The sequence below is a fragment of the Toxotes jaculatrix genome, chromosome 9 (assembly GCF_017976425.1).
Source record: "Toxotes jaculatrix isolate fToxJac2 chromosome 9, fToxJac2.pri, whole genome shotgun sequence".
Lineage (NCBI taxonomy): Eukaryota > Metazoa > Chordata > Actinopteri > Toxotidae > Toxotes > Toxotes jaculatrix.
The window spans coordinates 17993485-18004970 of record NC_054402.1 but is presented as its reverse complement, the minus strand read 5'-3'; positions in this window follow the sequence as shown (position 1 = coordinate 18004970).

Below are 11486 nucleotides of genomic sequence, written 5' to 3'. Positions count from 1 at the left end.
CAGCAAGAGGCGAGCAAGCGCATCTTCCCCGCTGCCGCTCTCTAATCGCTCCACACTGACTCTCTGAGCATTGCACAGAATAACCCTCTCCCCTGCCCCTGCATACGCTTTAATTCCTCATTGCCTTAAAGGAGCAGAGGCGGCTACCGGTCGGTCCTGAGGGCAAGGTACTAGTGGAGGTTAGAGTGTGAGAGCACGCAGTGAGTGAGGCATTTGCATTAAGGAAATGAGCTGCACCTGGCGCACCGAAGCACCTAGGAAAACATTTTTACGCACGGAGACGTACCGGCTCAAACAGAAAGCGCTGTCTGCTGGCGTGCAGGTGAACTCAGTTTACAGCATTATATACCAGATCTGACTTGAATTAAGCCAACAGGGTATATCCATCATGGATAAAACCAGAGGACAATTCCTTGTAGTACTGGACATCTACAAGGACACACAATGACGCATATTTTGTGTTTACTTAAGTGTATGAATGGGGGGGGGGGGGGGGGGGGGGGGGGTGTTTAATTGAATAATACTTTTAAATTGATTCAAGTGGTTTGATTATTATATGAAAAAATAGAAAGAAAAAGCAGCATTTTGGCAGTGGTTGCAGAAAATAGAGGGTTAAACTAAAGCATCCCCCACCCCAAAGGTGTGCACACACATACACACTCCATACCGCCTCCCTCAACCCCATAATGCACCCACCACCAGCAGCACCACCACCACCCCTCCATTTTAATGCTTGCCTTGAAGTCAAGGGTGTAGCTGTAGCAGGCTGTGAAAGCCTGTGGGCCTGTCCACAGAGCCGGGTTACACTGAATGTGATATAACCAGCAGGGCAGTCTGCATCTCATTCTCTATCTCACATGACAGAATATACTGAAAGTGAAATCCTGTTTATTCACCCCAGGATACTCATTTTCTCTCCTTATATTAGGACTGAGGAAAGGATCTTCACAATTCTGAATGTGTACAAAGGAAAATAAATATAAAATACCGAAGCAATAATCTATGGTGTGTGTGGTCTGCCCTTGTTTTGTTTTTTTTCATCGTAGCATAAACGGTTGTAGTTGTATATCTGTTTGTCAAAGATTATTCTACTATCTTTGTGTTAATTTGGGAAGGGTGGATGCATGTGTCTGTAATATGCAGAGCTGTATTCATCAGCCCGATTTCCCGCTGTCCAGTTTTCTTACAGTGTGTTTGTCTACAGTATCTGTCCACTCTCCTGTCTGTCTCTCCAGTGGTCACTCCAGTGCAGCAGACGAACATGAACACTGCTCTGCATTTACTGAAGTCTGTACCAGAACACACTGTTCTAGCTTGCCTTAAAATGGTATGGCTGTTCTTTTATTTCCTACTTCTGTTTGATTCATTCAGCAACAGCCCAAATTAAATAGCTCTTGTCTCGCGTCCTCTTTTGAACTATTGTGACACCAAAATTTTCATTTAATTGAGTAAGAGGATCAGTTGATTTACTTTTTCCCCTAAGTCGTAGGATAAACCCAAACAAGTTTAGGTCTCTGTAGCACTGAGAAGGAAACATGGGTGAATCAGGGCAGTGGGTCAGAGATCCAGCCTGTCATTTAGAGTGGATTAGGAGCACTGTGCTGGTGTTTCAGCTCTGGATTCTTGGCATGGATGAGCAAGTAACTTCATTAGCAGTGGCAAACTGTGAGATATGATCATTGAAGAGGGTGGATGCAATACCAGCCTGGCTGCAAATTTATCAGACCTTTGTTTTTCCTCACAAGATGCACATTTGGTCTTGCTCAAAGGCACCTCTGTATTTTCAATTTACTTCCTCAGTAAAGTTTAAGGACTATGTGTGTGCATGATGCCAAAGACAAATCCTACACATGCCCTTCAGGTAGTAAACCAGACCTGTACTTCATGCAGTTTTCCTTAGTTCCTTAGCCTTCAGCAACATTAAATGGTAAAAGTTTTTTTTTTGTCACTGAAGGTGACATTAACAGCTTGCAAAGACAAACAAAACCCAAAGAGGGAGGAAAAGAAAAAAAGATCTGACTGTTGGTTCAAGGGATTGGGAGAGGGGATCCATGGAATTAAAGGGTGTCATCTGACATTTTAGGGGGAATGAGGCATTGGTATAGTCTAGCTCAGCAAACAGGATTTTATGAGAAGCTGAAATCAAAAAATTTGGAAAAAGAAATGAAATAAATCAAGAAATGCAAATCAAAAGGTTATATTTGTTTGCGTGGGATGAGAAAACGAATGCTGACACAGATAGAACGATCAAGCCTGGTGTCATTTAAGCAGAGAAGAGGAGTGATGACTCTTTCCTCACCCCAAGAACACAGGCCAGGATAACGTTTGCGGGGGAGCGGGAGGGGGGGGGGCTATGTATTGTGTGTACAGTATATACACACTCACACCACTGTACACACACACACTCCATCTGTGGGAGTTACCCAGTATAAGCACAGTTTCACAATAAGTGTTTGACAGCAAACAAAGGGTAACATCAACACTGACCAAATGACCTTACAACGACCAAATGACAGCAGGTGTATGTGATCACGTCTATCATATTCATTTGAGCAAAGCAGTGATATTATAGGTTGAGAAAAATCTATATAATTGGGCTTCAATAAGCACAGTGCTTTATGTATGACTCATGTTTGATCCCAGCAATGTGGTGTCTAATATTTGGTTGGTGGGGGTTAATTGCCCTTTCACATTAAAAACTGTAATTAAAAAATAATTGCCTCCCTCTCTGTGTTCAAAAATATCCAACTCTATGAGGGAAGCTTTTAATACCGCACGCACTGAGGTACAATCTAATACATGCATGGGGATGCCAGAGAAACAACAACAGGAAAAAAAAAATCTCACAGTTATAACAGCACAGCTCAGTATCAGCGAGAGCTCAGCTGTAATTTTTGTGATATACAAAGATCACGTTCAGCTTAGTGTGGCGATGTATATAGATCAAATGTTTCTGCTGGTGGCACACAGCCTCTTCCATCCTTATGGAAAACAGGTGCTAGTATTTCTCACTTACACCACACAGACAACTGTACAACTGAACAGGCTACTTGTGATGTGAAAGACAATACTTTGATTTTCACTCCGAAGACAAGAGCCCTGACCTTGTAAGCAAATGGGCTGACGTTTTCAATGGTAACCCTCTGATAGATTATATTCAGGCATGTAGAGGAGGCACATATGTTTTCTAACTGCAAAACCAACATTCACTTCCATTTAGGGCTAATGTGAATTATTTCCAATTACATACTGAAGTTAAAGCTGAAGCTTCCAGTGTTTTTAATCAGTATATGATGTGAAATATTGTGGGACAACTCATCTTATTTATAGCATAGTTATGGTTTCGTACATGCTAAGGACAATGGCTGATATGTGAGAGATTCATACGTGGATGAAAATACTTAAATATATAACATGAAATAAACATAGAGCCTCGTGAATCAAGTACCATTATGCAGTATGTCTGCAGTTGTGTTTTGAAAATGAGCAGAGAGGATTTTTGGTGTGTTTGCTGTGTGGGTAGGGGGAGGAAAAGGGTGTAGTTCATTTAAGCCCCGCAGCATGATGCCTAAACAGTGGTAAGCAAATGTGACAATGAGGCCTGTGGGCTGCTGCAGACTGTCTTGGCCTTGCTGTGTGGGCATGCATGCGTGTCTGTTTGTGTGGGTGTGGGTGTGCGTGCTTGCATGTGCCACCATGTTTGTGTGTGGATACAAGGAAGGAAGTAGAGCACATGTGAGACAACTCATGAACACTGCTCACCCCACCCAAGGTCGTGACTCCTCAGACTGTAAGACTGGGGGTCTGTGTTCGATAGAGGTTGCAGTTCCACAATTGTTGATTGTAAATTGGACTCAGACACAAGTGTTTGAGGTGATTTCTGAAGTTTTCAGAAAGCTGCATAAAGCCTGCGCACCTCAACGCAACTCAATCAACTCAACATTGTTTTGCTGGAGTTTTCGAGACAAATAGTCATAGTGGACAAAAATGTGAGAGTGCTGCCTACTGTAGTTTGACATCAACAGAAGCTGCCTTAGAACGTCTCTGGTCATTAATGTTGATTGGACTTAAGTAAAAATGTGTAAAACACTGCTACCACGCCATCTCCACCACACAATCTATCATGTTCTGTCTGGCTAATGAATAGAGATCAGATAGGTAACAATACACGTGTGCTTCAGTGGTCACATTGATTACATCATGAGTTAAATCAAATCAAGAACTTCTTGTGATTTATTGAAACATATTGCAATTCTACTGTGGTCAAGCCTGCATGTAATCCCTTTAATAACCACTGTTAATCCAAAATATTAATAATGATAGGAAGATGGAGCACACTCTCCTTCAGTTATGTCTCCTCTTCCACCTTCTTCCCTGCAAGGCACTCACACACCACACATGTGTAGTCAGCCCTACCCACCCCTCCCTGTCCCTCTGGCCAACCCTGTCCCTGGCGTGTGTGCAGACAGGCTGGGTAATCCCTCAGGATGGGGCCTCTTGTTTTGACAACTCCAGTGAAGCCCAGTGTCTCTTACAACAAAACACAGACTGGCCTATCATCAGCAAAATGTCAGCCCTCGGCTTGCTCCTTCGTCACCCAGAGGAGGATCAGGTTGCCTTTACACTATGCGACCCATTAACTCAGAATAGAAACATTCTCAGCACCGGTATAATGATCTCCATTGTTTTCTAAGACAATGACATTGATAAGAGACAAGCCGCACTCATGGCTCCTGACAGAACTGTGTATAAGGTTACATGTTGCCAGGGCCAGAGTGATGTGGCTCCTACACCGAGTTCAAAGTGGTGTACTCTTTCACTCTACTGGTCCCCGTGGGATAAGAAGACACCTGCAGGTCAATCAGCATCAGGACACATGCAGGGGACACATGCAGGGACTGTGCCATCTGTGTCAAAGACATCAGAGTTTAAGAAGCTCACGTCAAAGAGATTAATGATAAAATACTAAAAAGGAGATGTGTTTCTGTGGAGGTCAGAGGAAAGAGCAAAGGACAAAGGGTTAGTGGTTTGATTACCATCTTTTGTGGGCCACCCACATCAAACATGCATTCAAGGCACTATAAGATGGTTTAGATTTCATATTTTGAATAAAATGAAAATCTGAAGTTGAGACTTCAGGTCTTTTCAGGATCGGGTAGACTTGTTTTAATTTCTTAATTCATCTCCTGAGGGAGATACTTCATCATTTTAGAAAATATGTTGATTTATTTTCCTGCTAAAAGTTAGATAAGAACATCAATACCCTTCTCATATATGTAAATATGAAGTTACTGTCAGTAGCTGGTTATCTTAGCTTAGCCTTAGCCTTAGTTTAGTTTAGTTTAGTTTAGTTTAGTTTAGTTTAGTTTAGTTTAGTTTAGTTTAGTTTAGAAGAAAAAAAAACAAGCAGTTTGACTTTTTGGGAAAATATTCTTTCTCCAGTCTTGATGCTAAGCTAAGCTAACTGGCTGTAACCCATTAGACAATGGTACCGATGTTCTCATCTAACTCTCAGCAAGAAAGTGCATAAAGACATTTTCCCAAAATATCAAACTGTTCTGTATCCTTATTTTCGACCCACATTTCCTGAATATTGTATATCAACCTATAAGACTTCTGCAGAATGGACCACAGCACATGCACTACAGTAACCTTTTCCCATCTCCCTCTCAATTCATGATACCAACACCCCAGCCGGCTACAGCAACCCCAGCCAGTTTCCCATTGGTTAGCCCCAAGGCACAGTGGAGCATATCTGTAGCCAACCTTGACGTGCTAAACTAGGACGCTGAAGGGGACAGAAATGGGAGAAGAGGGGAGGAGAGGCAGAGGAGCGAGCGAAAGGAGGAGAGAGCGGGGGGAAAAAATGTAATGAAAGGCTGCTGGAGGAGTGGCAGAAATAAGGAAGTGAGGATGGAGAGCTGAGAGGGTGATGGAAGAGAGGGGATAGAGAAAGGAGCAGAGGAGAGGGAAGGGAGTGAAGGTGGAGAGTGTAAGTAAAGGGAGGGAGAGAATAGGGTGGGTTTTGGTGATTTGTACTCCGGCTGCATATGCGCCTGGTCTCCATCTCCTCCATTCTCTGCTTGAAAACTGGAAAAATCAATACACCCACAGTCTAGTGTATCCCCACATGAACTGGATCATTAAAAATATATAATCAAACACCCCACCATCATTTTTCATCACTATTACCATCATCACGTATCTGAACGGGCACGGATATCAGTATATCACCAACATGGCTGTAACAATGTAATAACCCAATCAATGGCCTTCTAATTATTTCAGTGCCTCAGTTAATCGTCCAGTTAAAGCAGTCTTTCAGCCTTGACTCTCAGAATGGCACACGGAGACAGGCTGCTTGTTAACAAATGCACACAGCAGAACCGAAGCAGGGCTGTTGTAATAAGAATATCTGACTTCTCAGCTTCACAACTCAATCCAACTCAGGGTCGCAGTGTTGCCTAGTAACGATGGCACACTACTGACCTTATCTATGTGGTCATAAAAATGTATGAAGAAGCCCCCCCACCTCCTCGCCTCCCAGCCTCCTCCCCGCCTGCCTTCGTTCAGTCCTTCCTACAGCCACACTACCACCCTTACAGCCCTTATCTCCCCCTCTCTGTGTAGCATCTACCCAGGGGGCAAGCACCCTCCATGCTCTCCTACCCCTGCCAGGGCAGCACTGCAGTGGGTGTTATCTGCCTGGGAGCTCTCCTCTCTTTTATTATGGAGGGGTGGGGTGGGGGGGTCGGGAAGCATGTACACACTTGAACCTTTTGCAAAAACACAATGTGCTTGTGTGCACTGTACGCGCACACAGAGCCCAACAGATACAGCGCTGGTGGGCGGGTAGTGGGAGGCTGGAAGGATGCAGATTGCATGCTATGAAACTGATAGATAGCTGTAAGAACAGAGGGACACAGTCAAGCGCAAAGGAGACTCAATACCACACCGCAAGGTGAGTCGGTGCACCAGCCTTCATGAGAATATTACTTCAGAGTGGAATTTCTGCTCTGCCTGCTGTGGGAGAAAAGCAACGTGGCAGAGAGTGAGAAAATGTGCTTGTCTGAATGAAAAAAAACTGCAGAAATACAGTAGGCTTTCCTCTGTAATGAATTTCACAAATATGGTGTATTTGTGAAAGCGATTTGCTTGTGAGAGATGAGATGTATCTGATCTCTACCCACTCATGATTCCTAACAGCCAGGTTCAGCTTTTCTAATTGGCTATCACCTTGGAGATGCCCATCCTAATGAGGAAACAAACTCCAGGTGTTGCACCTGATATAACCTCTGGGAGTCACAGGGGGAGTGTGACACACACTGTACACACACACACACACACACCTGCTCCATCTGTCTGCTCTACAGTTAACACCATCAGGCCATAAAACACCCAAGATCTCACAGCAAAGTCAAAGCAAAAATCTTCAAACTGCCTCCAACTCATTTATTCAACTATAAACTGGAAAACCAGAGCCAAGGAGTTTTTTCAGTAACTGGAAAGTCTCACCTGCAAGAGATAATATCTCTGAGTGGATTCAGATGGATTTTCACAGGATGAAAGAAACAGCACAATTATCATGTGGGTCTTGTTGTAAATAATAATAAGAACCACTTCATTAAACGTATGCCAGCACAGAGCAGAGACATAACTATGCAGACAAACAGCATCTCAGTAGTGAAGATGGCCATAGCCCACCACCACCGCCACCGCTCTCCTGCCCACTACAACAGCAACATCTGCTCCGTGGCACCCAACTCATCAGGTGGGATCCGTGGTATTTGTACAAACACAGAGGGCATATGTGTGTGTATGTAGTGCGTTGGGAGAGACTGGTGAGGGTATGAGTAGTGCCTTGAGGCGAGGAGCAGAAGGGTGGCAGGGTTCCTGACTCCCACCGCGGCCTGTTTAGATGCTAGCCTCTATGACTCATCTACGTGTCACTAATGCTTTTCCTATGAATGAACAAACAGACACAGATACACTGCAGAGAGGCAACGCTACCACCACAGGGGGAAGAGTAAGTGTGAATAGCCTGTGAGACTAGCATGAGCCATCCTTAGTCATACTCCCGCCTGTCTGAGCAGTGAGAGTTGCCATACAGTTACAAGTAATTGATCTAAAAAAAAACAAAATAAATCAAAACCAGCTGTCTTTTATATGGTTGGAAACATACAGTGTGGTACCAGTGAATGAGCAGTGATGTACCCACGCACCTGTTGTCTGGCTCGTCCCTCTCATCTTATCCAGGTTCTCCTCATTTGGGCTGCTCTCCTGCAGTAGCAGCTGTGAATATGTACACCTTGTTAGGAGGTTGACAGATCTGGCAGAGGGAGAGACAGGGAAGTAGCTTGTTATGGAGAACAGGCAACCTATATGTCAATTCCTGCTATGCAAAGAGAAAACTGACAAAGAGAAAAACAAGAGATCTCCTTGAAAACACAAAAACCATCTTTTCATTTCTGTCTAAATTACTTTATAAAGCAAGTTACAGTATATTAATTTAAATAATTGAATGTACTGAACAAAAGGCTAATTGACACCAGCCGTTCTGCCAATAAAACAGTATGGTAGACTGGATATCAAAATGGGATTTGCCTCAGAAACATGTGGCCAGCCTGATCATTATGACCTGCCCCACTGTAATCTCCATTTGCAGCTCATCCATGCCTGTGTTGTAAATACCCTGCATCCAGTATCACAGGAAAATGCTCACAGATTCAGCAGATCTGTGATCAGATAGACTTACAGTGATTGGGCTGTCTGTGGGGCTGCTTATCACAGCCCCGTGTGACGCTTAAAACAGGGTAAGAGCTGGGGTCACTCAAAAGGCAACATCGCTAATTCAAGACTGCACAACACAGCTTCTCTATTTGGTCAACTGAGCTAATGTTTGAAAAATGCACACTCTGGAGATGTCATGGGAATAAATATATAAAGATGTAATGACTGTGATTCAAATCAATTTTATTTTGTTCTCATTTAAGTTTTTGAACAACTTTTTATATCCTTTTTTATTAAAGTTCATTTTTTGCTTATCTTGCTGTTATTACAGGAGATCTTTGGTCTTGTTTTCTCCGAAGTGTGCAGTTATAAATTGTTTTCCTGCTGACTGTAGATTGTATGATGTGCGATTTAAAGGAAATCTCACTGATTCATACACTCTTAGAAATTGTGATGGACATTTCACTATTTTATTTTATTTATTTTATAGACTAAATTATTTGGCAATTATAAACTAATTGACAGACTAATCAATAATGAAGTTCATCATTAATTGCAGCAACAGGTTTGTCAGCCCATTTGTTGAAAACAGAATTATCCAAAAATGATCATTTGTGTTTAACTTTTACAGTTAAATACATGAGGGCAAGATATTGAGTTAATTAGTTAACATGCTGTTGTTATTTCTTTATCAAAGAAATAACAACAGCATTATCTTAGCAGCTTTAAAATCAACTCACACTGCTGGCGTTAAACTACACAAGCCAGCTTTAATCCATAAATGTAATGAGTGACCATAAAGCAAAACTCCTAGAGATCTGGGGCTTGTATCTGTGATTAGGTGGAGATGTGTGAGTGTTGTTAAGGCAAAGGAGGAGTGGGTGCATATGAGATAATGCAGAGCGCTCTCCTCCCCTCTCATCAGCTGTAATGATCAGAGCTGTGAGGATTAAGTACCAATGTCCCAGTAAAGGAGCTTTGCACTGCCAAATGTAGGACCACTGGCTCTCCTAAGCTGCCTAATTTGCTCACACACAGATGATGCTACAGCGCCCTCAGATTGGATTAAAAGCACAGGAATGGTGTGGAGTGCCTTGCTGTGGCTAACAGTGGAACTGCAGGGGGAAACTGCATGGAAGCACGAGAAACACTGAATCGAGAGATACAACACGAGCATATTATTACAATACAACCATCACAAATGCTGCAAAAGTAAATGAAAGTCATGCAGGGACAGTTGTGACACTGTTCACACTTCTTAGACAAATCACTTTAGGTCAACTGCAGGCAACAATAACCCTTTATTTTCTATAAATCAATTTTAATCACTAATTGAAATCTGTGACTCAGTTAATGTCTGAGAGGCTGTTGGATTAACTTTGTTCAATATATCTGATGATTACTATTTGCTTGATAAAAACAATTGATTGGTTTGGAGCTATGTCCTATCTATAAAATGTGAATAAGCCATAATCAACTATTTTATGACAACTTCCAATGCTGGATTCATAAGATTTTTATTGGTGCCAAAAAATACAGTCACAGCGTTTCATGGGTCGTAACAGACAAGTAAACGATGCATTCCTGCTTCCCCCTATTTTTATTCTCTCAGGCCAAGGAAGTGTCTCAAAGTCACAGAGAAGAAGAAACAGGAATTGTGCATAAATGGGTCATTCACAAGACCTAGTGCATGACAAGCAACACACTGGAAAGATGAATTTTTGTGGTCAAAGTCTTTCCCCTGCATTATTCAGGTTATTGTAACTATATAGTGATTAACTTCAATAAGAGAGGGGGAGACAGAGAGAGAGAGAGAGAGAGAGAGAGAGAGAGAGAGAGAGAGAGAGAGAGAGAGAGAGAGAGAGAGAGAGATGGGGTGAACATGTGACAGTGTAACTGTGGGCTCATAAGGAATTCAGAGTGAGACAGTGGTTGTCTCTGTGTGAAACAGGCAGCATGGAGGAGGCCTGTGACATTGATCTTGCCTTACTACTGGGATCTTCTTCCTCTTTCTCTGCACTGTCAAGGCAGCAAATAAAACTGTCCTTGCTGAAACATACAAAGAACAAAAACCTCAGGGTTTCTAACTTGGAAGCTTAGATATAGTGTCTTTTTTTTTTTTTTACACCACTAATCTATACAAGAGCTGGTAGTCCAGTAGTTGGTGCTTGGGTACAGAATGAAACGGGGAAGCATTTTCTGAGGTAATGCATGTGTTTGTTGTGCACATGGATACCAATGGTGTGATTTCTGCATGACTTTAATCATATGTAAACATTTTGACCTTGAGGAGTTGAAGGAGCTTTACATGTTATGTGAATGAATGGGGCCTTTAAGATGTTTCTGCGTTAGGCTTTAATGTGTTAAAGTATATAATTCATTAACTGTAGTCATAATGAGCATATATATAGTGGATCAGCATCCCATACTGAACATTTGAATATTTTATTTTGTACTGTATGCTGGTGGTGTGCTATAAATATAGTGAGACTGAATGGGCCTCTATAAATTTGAATGCATTATATAACTCATTATCTGTGCATGTCATCATGATAATTTTATTTACAAAGCAGTAAAGAGCATTATGAAATATCAATGGAGTGTGTACTCTATACAGTAGCTGAGATACAAAATATCATGGATATTTATACACTCAGGAAGTATAACAAATTAAATTAAGAAAAACAGGACAGCCAGCTACAAAAAATGTGCACAATTTGACATATGCATGGTGTTGGTAGCATTAAAACTGAATT